At 43.1% G+C, this 17,435-nt stretch overlaps 1 pseudogene; it reads right to left on the reverse strand.

Annotated features, from left to right (window-relative positions):
- Positions 1–2,619: 2,619 nt before the first annotated feature.
- Positions 2,620–13,815, reverse strand: LOC129135401 (small ribosomal subunit protein eS24-like; annotated as a pseudogene).
- Between the last annotated feature and the right edge of the window lie 3,620 nt (positions 13,816–17,435).

Here is a 17,435-nt window from a genome sequence, read left to right on the forward strand (position 1 = left end):
AAAATTTTCAATATACATAAAAGTAGACTAGTTTAATGAGCTATCATATACCCATCACATAGGTTTAAAAACTATTAACATTTGCAATATTTACTCCATTTGTTTTTCTGAACTATTTAAAAAAGAGTTTACAGTAGTTATGTAATTGCATCATGATATTCACCCCTACGTAATTTACTTTCCCTCTAAAAACATGAGGGCATTTTTTATATGATCATTGTCATACCCAATCAAATTACCAGTAATTCCTTAATATCCTTTAAGATCAAGTTTACATTCAGATGTCTTGTCCTCAAAATGTCAATTGTGATAATTTTTTTCTTTGAGCAAAGATAATAAGATCTCAATATTTAATGACAGAGATTCCATGTTAGCCCTGATGTCTAAGCTCTGTGGTCCATTGTGGCTTTACTTGAAAGTCTCAGGCTAGGCGTGGTGGCTCACACCTGTAATCCCAGCACTTTGGGAAGCCAATGTAGGTGGATCGTGAGGTCAAGAGATCAAGACCATCCTGACCAACATGGTGAAACCCTGTCTCTATTAAAAATACAAAAATTAGCCAGGCGTGGTGGAGGGCGCCTATAGTCGCAGCTACTCAGGAGGCTGAGGCAGGAGAATTGCTTCAACCTGGGAGGCGGAAGTTGCAGTGAGCTGAGATTGCACCACTGCATGCCAGCCTAGGTGGCAAGAACGAGACTCTGGAAAAAAAAAAAAGTCTCTCACTGTGGTCTCATAATAAAAGGACACTCCATTTCCCATCTGGCCCCTGCTCCTTAATGTTAGCCCCCTCCTGTGGGGAGGAGGGGGTGACCTTCAGCGCAGGTTCAAGCATTCCCAGGGCTGGCTCTGTTCCCGATAAAGCCCATCGTCATGAATGAGTGTTTTCCTTGCAGGTTATTCTAAGTATTGTAAATAGTGCACATGGAGCATCCTCATGATGACTGGGATGGTAGTGAATATTTATAGGTTTCTTTTAGTACCTTTTTTTTTTAGCATTTTCCATAGTTCCATGTTTCTACAACCCATGGGAACATCAGAATCATGTGTGTGTGGGTGCTTATTAAATACACCAATTCCTGGGCTCACTCCCAGTGACTCCCAGTCTGATGATTGGGGGCTCAGCTAGGACCTATGTTTTCAAAAGCTCCCAGGTGATCTCATGCAGCCAGACTGGCTCTGGCTCTGGCTCTGGGAGCTGGGTTGGGAACTAGTCTTTGGTACTATTCTGCTGAAACTTCAAGTTGGGCTCTTTGACTCCATCTTGTATTGTCATCACTTGTATTCAGGTCTGTTCTTCCTCTGGATTGTAAACTCCTTGATGTATGGGTCATCTCAGCTCATGAGCTGAGCTTTCAGTGGGTGCTCAGTGGAACAGGTGCTGGATGCAGTCAGGCTCTAGGGAGGCCAGCGTGTGTTGATAAGTGAGTGAAAAAAATCATTTTAAAAAGAAACTTTTTGCCCTTCAGTTTTGTTTGCCTTGAGTTAATGTGATTTACTCTAGTGGAAGCCAGTGCAGCTTAAGTGGAGGTCTTGCCCTGAAATGGAGCCAGGTTATGGATCAGCAGAGCTGCCAAAAGCATTTTGGGGGAAATGTTTCTCTGTCACCCTCAGTTGACTGAACTCAAGTTTTCACTCCCGTTTAACACCACGTGGGGGCCATTCTGACTTCTGCGGAGTGAGTATGATCAGATCTTCTGTAAAAGTGTAAGTGAGGAGGCTGGGCGCGGTGGCTCACATCTGTAATCTTAGCACTTGGAAGGCTGAGGTGGTCAGATCACTTGAGGCCAGGAGTTTGAGACCAGCGTGGCCAACGTAGTGAAACCCTGTCTGTACTAAAAATACAAAAATTAGCCAGGCATGATGATGCATGCCTGTAATCCCAGCTACTAAGGAGGCTGAGGCAGGAGAATCGCTTGAACCTGGGAGGTGGAGGTTGCAGTGAGCTGAGGTTGCACCATTGCACTGCACTCCAGCCTGGGTGACAGAGCGAGACTCTGTCTCAAAAAAAAAAAAAAAAAAGTGTATGTGAGGAAACAGGGATAGAGTTTGAGGATGTTGGGGGATGGAGGTACTTCATCTACTGAACAACAGAAACCATGGGATACCAATGCTGGAGGAAGAGGCATCATCCTCAGTTTCTACTAACTCAACCACGCATGAGATGGGGACTTGGTGTCCAAGAGAAGAGCCTCTTTTTAGGTCTTCAGCCTTGATCAAACCATTTCTGAATTCCTTACACACATATAATCAGGTGCTATGAGTGGTACCGATTGGATAATCTTTCTGTCTTTTCCTGTGCTAGGAAGGAAAATACATGTACAGCCAACTTCCTTGAGGGTTCATTCTTTTGCATCAGGGTGTCTCAAACTCCTGCCCTTAAAACACCTGTAAGAGAATCATCCAGGCGGCTTGCTCACTCTGCATGCAGGCCCTTTAGAATCAGAGTCAGAATCCGTGGGGCTGGAGCCACAAAATGAAATGACATTTCAACAAGTTTGTCATCACATAAGAGAGAATAGGTGAATATTTGGATACCTAAAATACAAAGTAGATTCAAAAAGAATGACTTGATTATTTTAAATGTTGTGTTTTAAAAAATTTAATACAGAAAAGGCTGGGCATGTTGGCTCACACATGTAATCCTAGCACTTTGGGTGGCCAAGGCGGGTGGATCATTTGAGGTCAGGAGTTCAAGACCAGCCTGGCCAAGAAGGTGAAACCCCATCTGTACTAAAAATATAAAAATTAGCCAGGCGGTAGTGGTGCACGCCTGTAATCCCAGCTACAGGGGAAGCTGAGGCAGGAGAATCGCTTAAGCCTGGGAGGCGGAGGTTTGGTGAGCTGAGATCATACCACCGCACTCCAATGTGGGTGACGATTGTTTAACCACCACCAAAATGGGTTCTGAGTCCAAATATTAATATGAAGGACATTGGTGACATTGTCTCAAAAAATTACTGAATACAGAAAAGTACACAAAGGGAGAGAAATCACCCCAAATCTCACGACCCAAAGAAATAAACCTCCTAATATTAAATGAACAGCATTCCTTGCTATGCCCAAAGATGGCTAGAGACATGAACAGACACTTCTGATCACACAAAATGAGATTTTAAAAACAAGAAGTAGCAAATTGAATGCTGGGTAAATTTATCAGAAGAAAAAGAAATGGAAGTGAAACTGAAGGAACTGGTCAACTCAGATAAATGTAGTTTTTCCTACTAAAAATCAGTTTCTAGAACATCTAAGAAATCAAAGATGATGAAAAATGTTAAGATGTTTTATATATATGTAGAAGTCCTTACAGTTGAGTGATCATCTCATGAAAAATTTGTACAGTCACTGCAAATAAAGTCATTGCAAAATCTTTACTCCTTTTGCTTTTTGCCAGCACTGACATTGGCCTTTGCAGTCTCTGGACGTCATTCTGCCCTTGCATTCCTTTTGCTGTTTTCATGAGGTCATCTTCTTCTCATGCCAGCCGTGTCTTGCAAGTCTATGTTTGAGTTTATTTTTCTTTGCATAGTTCAAAGAACCAGATAGCATGCCAAAGCCCATTGTTTAACAACCACCAAAATGGGTTCTGAGTCCAACTATTAAAATGAAGATGACATCCATTGTGGTCTTGGACATTTTGTTGCCTTCCCGGGGTGAAGGACATTGGTGACCATTTGTTTCCTCTGGAGTGGTCGATTGGTCATGAACTTCCTGGTCCAGATAGTTACTGTGTCATTCATCATGGTGGTTGATCCTCAGGTAGTTAGGGAGGAAAATAAACAAGAAGTTATATATTTAAAACCACGTTTCAATTTTAGACCTGATTAATTGACTTAATAAAGGGCATTAGCACTTCTACTTCCTACAGTCCCTCCCTTTACCTCTGGAAACTAGTTATTTCTAGGTTGTTTTATATTGTTGAGGTTGACCACCTTTTCTTTCTGTTCTGCAATCATAGTCCTATTTTTAAATGGATTCACCTCTCATCACTAGCCTTTTGTCATGGTCATTCAATTCACAAGTTGCTTATTTTTTAATTTCCTGGCTGACTAAATTTTATTATGGAGACTTTTTTTAAAAAAAAGAGCTCAGAAATACTGTATTCTTTAAGTTCTTGAACATGTGATAGTGTCTTTTGCCTATTTTGATTGGGCAAAAATTTAGCTGGCTATAAAATTCTTGGATTATACTCTATTTCCCTTAGAAATTACAGGCACCCATCCACTGACATTTCATTGTGCTTTCTTTCTTTTTCTTTCTTTCTTTTTTTTTTTTTTGAGATGGAGTCTTTCTCTGTCACCCAGGCTTGAGTGCAGTGGTGTGATCTCGGCCCACTGCAAGCTCTGCTTCCTGGGTTCACACCATTCTCCTGCCTCAGCCTCCTGAGTAGCTGGGACTACAGGTGCCCACCTCCATGCCTCGCTAACTTTTTTGTATTTTCAGTAGAGACGGGGTTTCACCGTGTTAGCCAGGATGGTCTCGATCTCCTGACCTCGTGATCCGCTGACCTTGGCCTCCCAAAGTGCTGGGATTACAGGTGTGAGCCACTGTATGAGCCCAGCCTCATTGTGCTTTGTACTAACCCCCTTTCCCTGTCCTCTTCCAGCTTGTCTTCTTCTATCCCGGTAGTTTCTTCATGAAGAGGCCATGTGCTATATTCCATGAGATATTTCACACTCAAAGAAGACTTCTTTTATACTCTTTTGATAATTTGTCTGAGAATCACTGTCTTGATTTATAAGGGAGTTTGTAGTAAATACAGTAAAAGAGAAACACACAAAGTATTTTGAGACATCAGAGAAGGGAGAAACCAATTCTATTAATATTTGAGGCTAGCAGGGAAGGCTTAGTTAAGAGGTAACATTTGAACTAAGCCTTGAAATAAAGGAAGGATTTGGCCATGCAGTAATGGGGAGAGAGTAGAAGCAAGACATGATGGTTAGTGTTATATATCAATTTGACTGGGTTGTGGGGTGCCCAGATATTTGGCTAGACATTATTCTGGGTGTGTCTCTGTGGTATTCTGGATGAGGATAACATTTAATTGCTAGACTGAATAAAGCAGATTTTCCTCCCCAGTGTGGGTGAGCCTCATCCAATCCACTGAAGACCTGAACAAAACAAAAAGGTAGAGTCACGGAGAATTTGCTCTTTTTACCTGATTATATTTGAGGTGGGACATCAATCTTCTCCTGAGTGTAGATGTGGACTCGAGTTGGAACTATATCATTGGCTGTCCTGTGTCCCCAGCTTGCTGGCTGCAGACTCCAGGACTCCTTAGCCTCCATAACCATGTGAGCCATCCCTTACAACTAATCAATCTGTCTCTCTCTATGTGTATAGCTCTACCTCTATCTCTCTGCTCTTTCTCTGGAGAACCTGGAGTAATATACAAGGTTATATTAGAGAAGAGGATGACCCAAGGAAAAGCATGCAGGCAGAAAAATGCAAAGAGGGTTTGGGAAGACTGGGGTCCTGATGGGGAGTTTGGATTTCACTGTGTGTAGCATGGAGAATCCTTGAAAATATTCAAGAGGTGAAAATCGTATCTGTGGAAGAACACCAGGAGCATGTGAAAAGAAAAACACACAATTTTAACTCCACTGAAGGGGACATCAAAGGGATGCACTGGGGACATGGGTTGGAGGGTAATTGAGGCCATATCTGGAGGATCTTTACTTCTAGGTTGAGTCTGAAGTTATCTTTCTGGGAAGTGGGAGATTACAAATCTTTGAGCTCCACTCAAGAGATGGTTTTGCTAACAATGGCAGGGCGACGGTGATGGTGGTGGTGGTGGTGGTGGTGGTAAACTGGTAGCATGAATTCTAATTGGGCTTCTGTTATTCTAGCTGAGAAAGTTGGGGAATGGACTTTCAGTAGAATAATACAGATCTGGGAATCAACTGCATGGAGGAGGTAGTTATAGGTGAAGAGATGGATCAGGGACAAACTTTGTTAGAAGGAGAAAAGATACTAGGCTGGTACAAAAATAATTGCTGTTTTTGCCATTACTTTTAATGGCAAAATCCGCAATTACTTTTGCACCAAACTAATAGGATGCAAACTTCTGAGCCATCTGCATCAGAGGGATTGATGAAGATCAGCAAAGTTTGGGAACACAGGAAAGGAGCGGGGAGGGTAATGACTTGAGGGCATAGCAGGGTAATCAAGGTTTTTCTTGTTAGCATGTGGAGACTTAAGCGTGATTATGTGTTAAACGCCTGGCACATACAGGGTGAAAATATTTATAAGTGAAATGAGGAGTGTGAAGTTGGTGAGTCATGGGAGTTCCAAGGGAATGGGTGATAAAGGGAGGTCTCAAATGAGGCACAAGTGGAGAAGGTAGCTTGGGAAAGGAGAATGATGCTTCTCCTTATAAGATGGGAAAGGCAGAGGAAGAGGGTCAAGATACAGTGATCTAGGGGTGAGATGGAAGTGAGTTGAAAGAACTCAACTCTGGGCTCTGAAACCCCTAGGTTTGGGGGGCTTTGAGATACGGAAGAGGTTTAAAGTCAGTTGTTCTAGCAAATATGGTTTGGAATTTATTTGTGATGCTTAAAAATATTGCTGAAGAGAAGTGAAGTCTACCCTAGAGTTGGATGGTGAGATTATTTAGCGGAACTACCAGATCCATGTTGTGATTATTTCCAGTATCATTCAGCAGCCCTTGGGCAGTTGCGAGGCAAGTCATCAGTGGGGTATGGAGATTTTCCAGGTGGGTGTGGTTGAAGGAACGGAAGAACGAGTTCAGGAGCACATTACAAAAAGAAGGTGACTGTAAGGTCCAGGCTGAACAGGAACGTAAAGCAAGAAAGAAACATGAGGTTGTGAAGAGAAGTTTAGAGGGATGAGGAGGCAGGAGAGTTGAACAGTTGCAGGATGTAGCTAGAGTGGCGATGTTAGATCTTGGGGCCAGAGAGCTTTACAGTGATGATGAAGATCAAGTGGCATTAGAATCAAGCTATAAAGAGCCACTGTTTGATGTTGGGATGTGAGGATGCTGCAGGTGGATGTCTGCACATTGATGGTGAGAACATGGTCACCCTGGCCCTGCTGGGTCTTTGCTAAAGAGACTGTACTCTGTTCTTGGGGCCGTTTTCATCACCTGATTAGAGCAGTGGTCCCCACATGGTGTTCTTTGGACCATCTGTATAAAATGTTCGTAGGTCAAGGATAAAATGGAAAAACAGAGAAAATATCAGAGAAGTGTGCCCATTGGTGAGAGACCACCAGCTGTCCTTTTTGGAGGATTGTTCTTTATTCTAAAAATGTATATATTCTATTCTATTAAAACATATTTGTATTTGCATGTTTTCTCTTTTATGAAATGCCATGGGGTAGAAATTTGTGATGTATTCAATTCTCCTGACTTCATGCATTGCCCTGTGGTGGGGAAGGGGATGTGGCTAGTATTGGCCAAGAGGCTGGGGGCAGAGGTGCAGTGTGAGACTTCTAGCCTGGAGCATTTAATTCTTAGTACAGGGCTCTCTAGCATTCTTCTCCCTCTGTTCCCTGCTTGGTGATACTCGAGGTAATGCAACCCCCATTAGCCTTAGTCTTAGGGCAAGTTTGATGGAAAACAGAGCACCCCACACCTCCCTGCAGATGTAGCATGAGTGAGGAAAACAACTTCTGATGTTTGAAGTTGCCAAGACTTAGGAATTGTTTGTTATTGCAGCAAAACCTAACCTATTCTGACCAATCATGGTGTAATTTCTGTATGTGTGTGTCATGTTTGTGTGTGTGTGTGTGTGTGTACAAAACTGGTAGTTTAAAAAATTTCCTTCTTACAAAAAAAAAATAGCAACTTTATGTTGGTTCTCAAATTAAAAAAAATATTTTTACTGGTTTATAAAATAGAAAAATCTGAGAATCTGTAGCTTAGAGACCTACAGTGTGGGATGTCTGTAAAGACCAGGTTATTTTATCAGCTCCTAACACCCCTTGATAGAAGCTTAGCCAAGACTTGCACTATTTCAGTCTTTCCCATTCCACATTCCATGGAATCTTGAAGAGACATTCATAAAATGGTGCAGCCATGAACCAACCTAACTGAATCCTAGTGTCAGAATCCCCCTTTTACTGCAGAATGAGCTGCTTGCTACAGTGATACTTGAACCCCTTAGATATATTCTCTACTAATTGTATTAAAACACGGCCAATGCTTTTGCTTTGTTTTCCCCCAAATTAAACACCTTAATCATAAGAACCCAGAGAATTGGATTTAGTGTGACTGATTCCCAACTGTCAGTAAGAACATAATTAGATTATATTTTTCTCCAGTCCAAACAAAAGAAAATTGACAATAAAATGCTGATCAATATGTGTAGCTGAGGAGGTAGAGCCTGCTTTGAGATGCAGAAGTGTTTGTTTTTTTTAGATCTATATTCTTGAGTAAAGAAAAAATTCATCTCTCTTTCCTAGAGGGGAAGACTTTCAGAGCGGGCTTGGCAACAGCCTATCAGAGGCTGAATTAAACCAATAGTTACCTCCCTGGAGTGAATGGTGCATTTCTCCTTTTTGGGGGACTGTGCTTTTATGGTGGAGTTTGCTTTCTGTCTTGGTCTCCGAATGTGTGTATCTGTGGGGGGATGTCTGCATGTAAATGGCAGTGTATACCTGTGTGGGTGTGTACAAAATTCCCATGTGAATCTCAGCTTTGTGGGAATCTCTGGGTGTTGAGCCCAGCAGATGCCATTTGAAGAAAAATCACTTGAAAATGAGACAGAAGGAATGGAAACCAAATCCTAGCTCTAAAGGCACCAGGCTGATTAAAAAAAAAAAAAAAAAAAAAAAAAAAAAAAAAAAACTCTGGATTTTCTTTGTTTTGGACTCTACCTGCCTGCAAATGACATTTCTGTTTCCTATGAAATGATTAGAATGAAAGAGATCCTGAGCACGAAAGAGCAGATACTGTGTGATTCTGTGTATGTCAGGGTGTCAGCTGTGACGCTGCTGACATTTCGGCTCAGCAATTTCTCTGTTGTGTGTGTGGGGGTTCCCTGTGCATTTTAGGATGTTGAGCGGCATCCCTGGACTCACTGGACGCAGTAACACAACTCCCCCCAAGTAGACACAACCCCCAGTGTCTCCAGATATTGCCTAATGTCCCCAGGGGGCAGAATAGCCCCCATCTGAGAACTGCTGCTTTCATAAAGTACAATGGTCAGGTGAAATAGGTGGAGGCTGTTTGTAGTCAGGGGTTTGTAGAGATGGAGGAGATCCCAGGAATATCCTGGAAGGGGCTGTAATATTTTGTTTCTTGAATTGGTTCTCGGTAATATGGAGATGTGTTTTTGTTGTTGTTGTTGTTGTTGTTGTTGTTTTTGAGGCAGGATCTTGCTCTGTCACCCAGGCTGGAGCACAGTGGCACCGTCATGGCTCACTGCAGCCTCTACCTCCTGGGCTCAAGCAGTCCTCCCACCTCAGCCCTCCTGAGTAGCTGGAACTACAGGCATGTGCCATCACTGCTGCCTAATTTTTGTATTTATTTATTTTTTGTAGAGAAGGGGGGGGTCTCACTATGTTGCCCAGGCTGGTCTTGAGCTCCTGGGCTCAAGTAATCTGCTCACCTCAGCCTCCCAAAATGCTGGGATGACAGGCATGAGCCACTGCGCCTGGCCAGTATGTTCAGTTTGTAAGAAAAGTACTGTGTTGACCTCTTCTATGTGCACATTTCTTTAAGTAATAATTCAATAAAGCATTTAGAAAAATTGGTCATAATAGGAGTGATTTGTAGAGTGATTGGCATGAAAGCTGATCACCTTAATTTGAACTACTCTGAAATGAGCACCAGGGGCCACCAAGAGGACCCTTTCAAGGTGTCATAGCCAAGGAGAGGAGTGTGTTGTGTACATCTCTGCCTAAAGGATTTGCTGGTTACATGGAAGGATGAAGCCTCCTTCTGAGGACAGAGGCAGCAAAGCAAGTGGAAGCCCAAAGCATTGAGCTTTCTAAATGGACTTTGCTAAAATCTTGTGAATGACTCATGCCTTTAACATACACCCATGTACATATTGTCCATATAAATATTAATTCTGTAACAAGGCCCACACATAAGGGTTTTTTTTTTCTTTTGAGACAGTCTTGCTTTATTGCCCAGACTAGAGTACAGTGGCATAATCGTGACTCACTGCAACCTCCACCTCCTGGGTTCAAGCAATGCTTGTGCCTCAGCCACCCAAGTAGCTGGGACTACAGGTGCACACCACCATGCCTGGCTAATTTTTGTATTTTTAGTAGAGACGGGGTTTCACCATGTTGGCCAGGCTGGTCTTGAACTCCTGGTCTCAAGTGATCTGCCCACCTCAGCCTCCTAAAGTGTTGGGATTACAGGTGTGAGCCACTGCACCTGGGCCCACATGTTAGGTTTCAGTTGAGATAGAGAAACTCTGGCAGGACTGAGGAATTTGGCCACAGTCTCTGGGAAATATGCACAATTTCTGGAATCTTCTCTACTTCCAGAGTTCCCACTTTCTATATGTCTCCTATTTATTCAACAAACTTGTATGGAACCACAGTGTGTCTAGAACTTGCCAGGTGTGGAGGATAAAAAGATGACTAAGGTCGGGCATGGTGGCTCATGCCTGTAATCCCAGCACTTTGGGAGGCCAAGGCAGGTGGATCACTTGAGGTCAGGAGTTTGAGTACAGCCGGGCCAACATGATGAAACGTCTCTACTAAAAATACAAAAATTAGCCGGGCATGGTGACATGCACATGTAGTCCCAGCTACTTGTGAAGCTGAGGCAGGAGAATCGCTTAAACCCAGGAGGCAGATGTTGCAGTGAGCTGAGATCACACCGCTGCATTGCAGCCTGGGAGACAGAGCGAGATTCCATGTCAAAAAAAAAGATGACTGAGATACAGACTCCATCAGAGTTGACTCTAACACAAATTTGGTAAGAGCCCAAGGTCTGGCTGGGCAAGAACCTTGATTGGCTTCATCCTGCAGCGTCTACTAGAATGAAGAACACTTTTTTCTTTACCCATGAAAATGTTTTGTGCTTCGTACCTGCAAGTGCAATTTGTGTTAATTCTGCAAAATTTGCCGAATAACTGTGCCTGTATTCTTAGCACTTTTCCTTTGAGAGGTTTTTCAGCACATCATCTCTGGACTATGTGGAATTGGAAATTTACTTAGAGTCAAAAACAAGTACAGGAAAGTCAGTTCTTAGTCAAGAGTTAGGTTTTCAAAGACAGTGGATAAAATAAAAATCTAGTACAGTCAAGATTATACGTGCAAATCCCCTCATCACTCATACAGTTTAGCAGTCAGTCTTACCGTGGCTCACCAGGTCCAATCCACACTTCTTCCTCCACGATTGGAGCAGAGGGTGATTTTTTTTTATGAGCAACTGATGAAGTCACTTTGAGGCCATTTGCAGTAGGAGCCCTGTGTACTAGAGACCAATCAATGCGCCCTCATGGCAGCATTTCCACCTCTCTCCCTCTTTGTTCTTGCCAAGTACCCATAGTTCATTTTCCATAGATTGAAAGAGCCCAAGTTGGGCCTATACCTAGGAGTACAATTGCTGGGTCATTTGGTAACTCTATGTAGAATTGTTTGGGAAGTTGTTAAAGTGTTTCTCACAGTGGCTGCACCATTTTAATTCCCACCAGCAGTGTAGGAAGGTTCTAGTTTCTCTGCATCCTCACCAACACTTGTTATTTTCTGTTTTTTTTTTGTTTTGTTTTGTTTTGTTTTTTTTAAATGAAGTCTTGCTCTGTCGCCCAGGCTGGAGTGCAGTGGCACAATCTCGGCTCACTGCAACCTCTGCCTCCCAGATTCAACTTACTCTCCTGCCTCAGCCTCCTGAGTAGCTGGGATTATAGGCACCTGCCACCAGGCCTGGCTAATTTTTTTATTTTTTTATTAGAGACAGGGTTTCACCATGTTGGCCAGGCTGGTCTCAAACTCCTGGCCTCAGGTGATCCGCCCTCCTTGGTCTCCCAAAGTTCTGGGATTACAGGCATGAGCCACCGCACCAGGCCAATTTTCTGTATCTTCGATTCTAGCCAACCTTATGGGTATGATGTGGTATCTCATTGTGGTTTTGATTTCTGTTTCCCTGATGATGTATTTCATTGAGCATCTTTTCATGTGCTTATTGGCCACTTGTATGTCTTCCTTGGAAATGTGCCAGTTTTTCATATTCAAAAATGAAAGCACAGGTCCACCCAAAAACTTGTAAATGAATAATTACAGTAGCATCACTCCTAATAACCCAAAGAGGGAATTAATCCAAATGCCCATCACCAGATGAAGAGATACACCGAATGTTGTCTACCCACATGGTGAAATATTATTTGATCACAAAAAGTAGCAAAGCACATATGCTACAGCGTGGATGAACCTTCAAAACAGATGAAAGATCACATTCTACATGATTTCATTCAGATGGAACTCTATAGAAATAGGAAGTCGATTAGTGGTTGCTTAGGGCTGGTAGGAGCATGGGAGGATAGGGGGTGTGAGCTAAAGGGTATGAGGTTTCTTTTTGAGGTCATGAAATGTTCTAAAATTGAGTGGTAACGTTTGTGTATATCTCTGAATATATTAAAAACCATTGAAATGTAAAAAATGCAAAGATAAAACAGCCCAAGTTGCAATTTTATTCAACGCTTGATTGGCTTTAAAAATAGATTTCAGGCTGGGCATGGTGGCTCACACCTGAAATCCCAGTCCTTTGGAAGGCTGTGGTGGGAGGATTGCTTGAGGCCTGGAGTTCCAGGCCAGCCTTGGCAACATGGCAAGACCCTGTCTCTACAAAAAAAGAAAAAATAAATAGCAGCTGGGTGCAGTGGCTCACACCTGTAATCCCAGCACTTTGGGAGGCTGAGGCGAGCAGATCACCTGACGTCAGGAGTTGAAGACCAGCCTGGCCAACATGGTGAAGCCCTGTCTCTACCAAAAATACAAAATTTAGCCTTTTGGTACTCTGAGCAGCACCATGGCGGTTGTTAAGAACAAGTGCCTTATGAAAGGTGGCAAAAAGGGAGTTAAGAAGAAATTCATTGGTCCATTCTCTAAGAAAGATCAGTATGATGTGAAAGTACCTGCTGTGTTCAATATAAGAAATATTGGAAACACTTGGTCACCAGGACCCAAGGAACCCAAATTGCATCTGATGGTCTCAAGGGTCTTGCGTTTGAAGTGAGTCTTGCTGATTTGCAGAATGATGAAGTTGCATTTAGAAAATTCAAGCTGATTACTGAAGATGTTCAGGGCAAAAACTGTCTGACTAACTTCTATGCCATGGGTCTTACCTGTGACAAAATATGTTCCATGGTTGAAAAATGTTCAACAATGACTGAAGCTCATGTTGATGTCAAGACTACCGATGGTTACTTCTTTCATCTGTTTTGTGTTGGTTTTACTAAAAAACACAACAATCAGATACTGAAGACCTCTTATGCTCAGCACCAAGAGTCCCCCAAATCCAGAAGATGATGGAAATCATGACCTGAGAGGTGCGGCAAATGACTTGAAAGAAGTGGTCAATAAAATGATTCCAGACAATATTGGAAAAGATGTAGAAAAGGTTTGCCAATCTATCCTCTCCATGATGTCTTCATTAGAAAAGTAAAAATGCTGGAGAACCCTGGGTTTGAAAGGCATGGAGCTTCGTGGTGACGGTAGTAGTTCTGGAAAACCCCCTAGGGATGAGACACATGCTAAAGTTGAATGAGCTGATGGATATGAACCACCTGTCCAAGAATCTGTTTAAAGTTCAGACTTAAAACAGTGGCAAATAAAAAGTCCTATTTGTGAAAAACAAACAAGAAACAACAATGAAAAATGCAAAATTAGCCTGGTGTGGTGGCGCATGCCTGTAATCCTAGCTACTCAGGAGGCTGAGGCACGAGAATCACTTGAACCCGGGAGACAGAGGTTGCAGTGAGCCAAGAATGCACCATTGCACTCCAGCCTGGGCAACAGAGTGAGACTTTCCAAAAAGAAAAAAGAAAAAAAAAAGTACCGGGGCTTGGTGGCATGCGCCTGTAGTCTCAGCTACTCTGAAGGCTGAGGTGGGAGGATGGCTTGAGGCCAGGAGTAATTTGAGGCTGCAGTGAAGTATGATTGTGACACTGCACTCCAGCCTGGACTGCAGAGCAAGACCCTGTCTCTTATACATACATACCTACATACATGCACACACACACACACACACACACACACACACACACACACACACATACACATACACATACATACATACCCAGGCTCTACCTCTGGTGATTCTGACTCAGTAGGGCTGGGTATCCCCTAGGGATCCTGCTGTTCAGCCTGATCTGGGATCCACTTTTCACTGGGAACTGAGACACTGGCTGTGAGCCTTTCTGCCCTGTGATGTAGAGGTCATGGCAATGCAAGTTCAAGCTTAAGGAGACCTGACTGTGCGTTAGGTATTGTGCTGAACATCATCTCTTACTCTCACAGCAACATCCTTAGAAGGTTAATGATGTGTCCCTGCTCTACAGATGAGGAACTGAGCTTTCAGAGGAGTTTAGCTTGTTCAAAACTTATTCTTCCTATTGGAAACTTTGTACCCTTTGACCAGTGTCTCCTATCCCCTACCTTTCCTCCACCCCAGCCCCTGATAACCACTGTCCTACTCTCTATTTCTGTGAGTTCAACTTCTTTAGATTCCACATATAAGTAAAATCATGCAGTATTTGTCTTTCTGTGCCTGGCTTATTTCACTTAACACAAATGTCTTTCAAGTTCATCTATGTTGTTGAAAATGACAGGATTTCTTCCTTTTCTGAGGTTTAATAGTATTCCGTTGTGTGTATATAGTACATTTGCTTTATCCTTTCATCCACTGATGGACTCTTAGGTTGATTCTATATCTTGGGTATTGTGAATAGAGCTGCAGTGAACATAGGAATGTAGGGATCCCTTCGACATATTGACTTCGATCTTTTTTGGTCTACACCCAGAAGTTGGGTTGCTGGATTATATGCTTTGAAATCTATAGCACAGCCGCGTGACTATAGTCAATAATAATGTGTCTTTCAAAATAACTAAGTGGGTACATTTCAAATGTCTCATCATAAAAATTGTCAGTAAATTAGGGGATGGACGTGTTAATTAGTTTGATCTAATCATTCCATATTGTATACACATATCAAAACATCACATAAATGTGTACAATTATGATTTGTCAATTAAAATAATGTTAGTTAAAAAAATAAGTAACTTGTTCAAAGCCCCAGTTGGGATTGATGGAGCTGGGACATGCACCAAGGCTGTTGCTCTCAGGCCCGCAGAGTCCTTGGTCCACGAATGTTGAAGCCCTACCTGAGATTACTACTGAGATCAGTGTAGGGATTCAATGTCTCAGAATCATCCCAACCTCCAGGGCCCACAAGTCCATGACCGCTGCCTCTATCCCCAACCCTACTGACCTGAAATGTGGCCCCTGCTTTCATTTCCAGGAGCATACAACATTTACACCAAGCATTGATGGGTTTTGTTGACTTCATTTGAGATGTGGGGCCGTGGAGAGGGTCTCATGGTCCTTGCTTGGTGTTGGCCAACTCATTGACTTCTCTCCTTTGACTTCACCCTTCCCTTTTCTACTCACCTCCTCTGTCATGGATTGCTCTGGGAATTCTGAGCCCTGGTTCCTTTATTTTGCAGATATCTTTCACTCTTCTCTGAAACGAATGCCAAAAGTGTGTAGTTGAGCTGACTGCAAGGTGCTTGACACGCAAGAGACTCCACAAATGGGATTGGGCCTCTGGAAAGTGGTGGTAGTTCCAGATTTATGTGGATGTTACTTTGTTTTTCCCTATAAAATCTATTCTTTAATCTATCAAGCTCTTGGCTCCTGGCTGCAGTCCTTTGCTTGTGGCAGTGTGCTGGGTACTGCTACCAGGGAGAAATGCTGACCACTTAGAGAAAGAGAAACTGGTTCTCTTTAAGAGGCAGAGGGAGGTTTCCAGTGCCAGTTTGTTTGGGGGCAAAGTGGCTGTTGTATTAAAATTGCCCAGACTTGGGCTAGTGCCTTGTGTGTTTAGAGCTCAAAGCCACGATTGTTTTCACTTTTTTGTTGTTGTTGTTTTTGGTCAGTTTTCCATCCTTTTGCTTGGCAGGTTTCTGTTAATAGCTTCAACCTCAAGAGTCCCATTATACAGACACTAATAGCACCTACTATGTGTCAGTCTGTAGTGCCTACTATGTGCCAGGCATTGGAGATAATATAATGATGAACAAGATAAACATGGCACTTGGAAAAGAGAGTCTAGTTCCCACTCTCAGCCCACCCCAAAGAGAGGCCAGAATTGGGCTTCCAAAGATCTCAGATGCCCTTGCATCACCTCCCTGAAGAGGGCGGGTGAAGCTTTGGTGTCTGAAGAGAATTTGGCTGGACAATCCCCCAGGTTTGGAACGATGGGAAGGAGCTGCCATCTGTGTTTAAGGCGAGAAGTGGGGCAGTGGCTGGATATCAGAGGAAGCCAAGATGAAGAGAAGGTTTTTGTGAGTTCCTATGCATAGTGGAGACCTGTTCTAGTGAGGGTCCCTGGGGATGAGCCTGTGGGTCAGTGGAATGATGCTGTGAGGAGGGTCTTGTTATAGCAGATGGCCCAAAAAAGGCTGATGGATCATGAGCAGCTGGAAGAATGGAGAGTTTGGGGGACGTAGTTCCTACCTGGCTTTCCAAAAATGTGTAAGCCCGGAATTCTTACATAAGTCCATGGAGAAGGGAAAGGAATGCTGGTAACGACAAGACTGAATTCTCCACCTGCCAGGCATCCAGAGACTCAGAGCAGATTTAACTGAAGTTACAGAAATAGGAATGTGACATTTCCTACATCCGGGTGTGCTGGAGCAAAATGTATTCCGTCTCAGGTTTGTGGGGAAAGAGAATGCTAACAGACAAGACTCCAGGTTTTTGCTGTTAAACCTGGTGCCTAGAAATGCATTTTCTACTGGATGCAGATAGAAGCTCCATATAGACATATCCGTCGCTGCATCTCTCCTGCCTTGTGTTCTCCCTAATTTTCCCTTTTTAACCCACAGAGGAAGGAAGTTCCAGCATCACTTCTGGCCTCTCAAGAGTGAGTTAGGTGGCCAGGTGGAGTTCTTCATGCCTGTAATCTCATACTGAAGGGGTGGCCTGCCCCTCCACACCTGTGGGTATTTCTAGCCAGGTAGGATGAGAGACAGAAAAGAAATAAGACACAGAGATAAAGTATAGAGAAACAACAGTGGGCCCAGGGGTCCGGCGCATAGCATACCAAGGACCTGCACTGGCACCGGTCTCTGAGTTCCCTCAGTTTTTATTGAGTATTATCTTCATTATTTCAGCAAAAGAAATGTAGTAGGAGGGCAGGGTGATAATAAGGAGAAGGTCAGCAACAAACATGTGAGCAATAGAATCTATGTCATAATGAAGTTCAAGGGAAGGTACTATCACTGGACGTGCA

The sequence above is a fragment of the Pan troglodytes genome, chromosome 3 (assembly GCF_028858775.2).
Source record: "Pan troglodytes isolate AG18354 chromosome 3, NHGRI_mPanTro3-v2.0_pri, whole genome shotgun sequence".
Taxonomy (NCBI): domain Eukaryota; kingdom Metazoa; phylum Chordata; class Mammalia; order Primates; family Hominidae; genus Pan; species Pan troglodytes.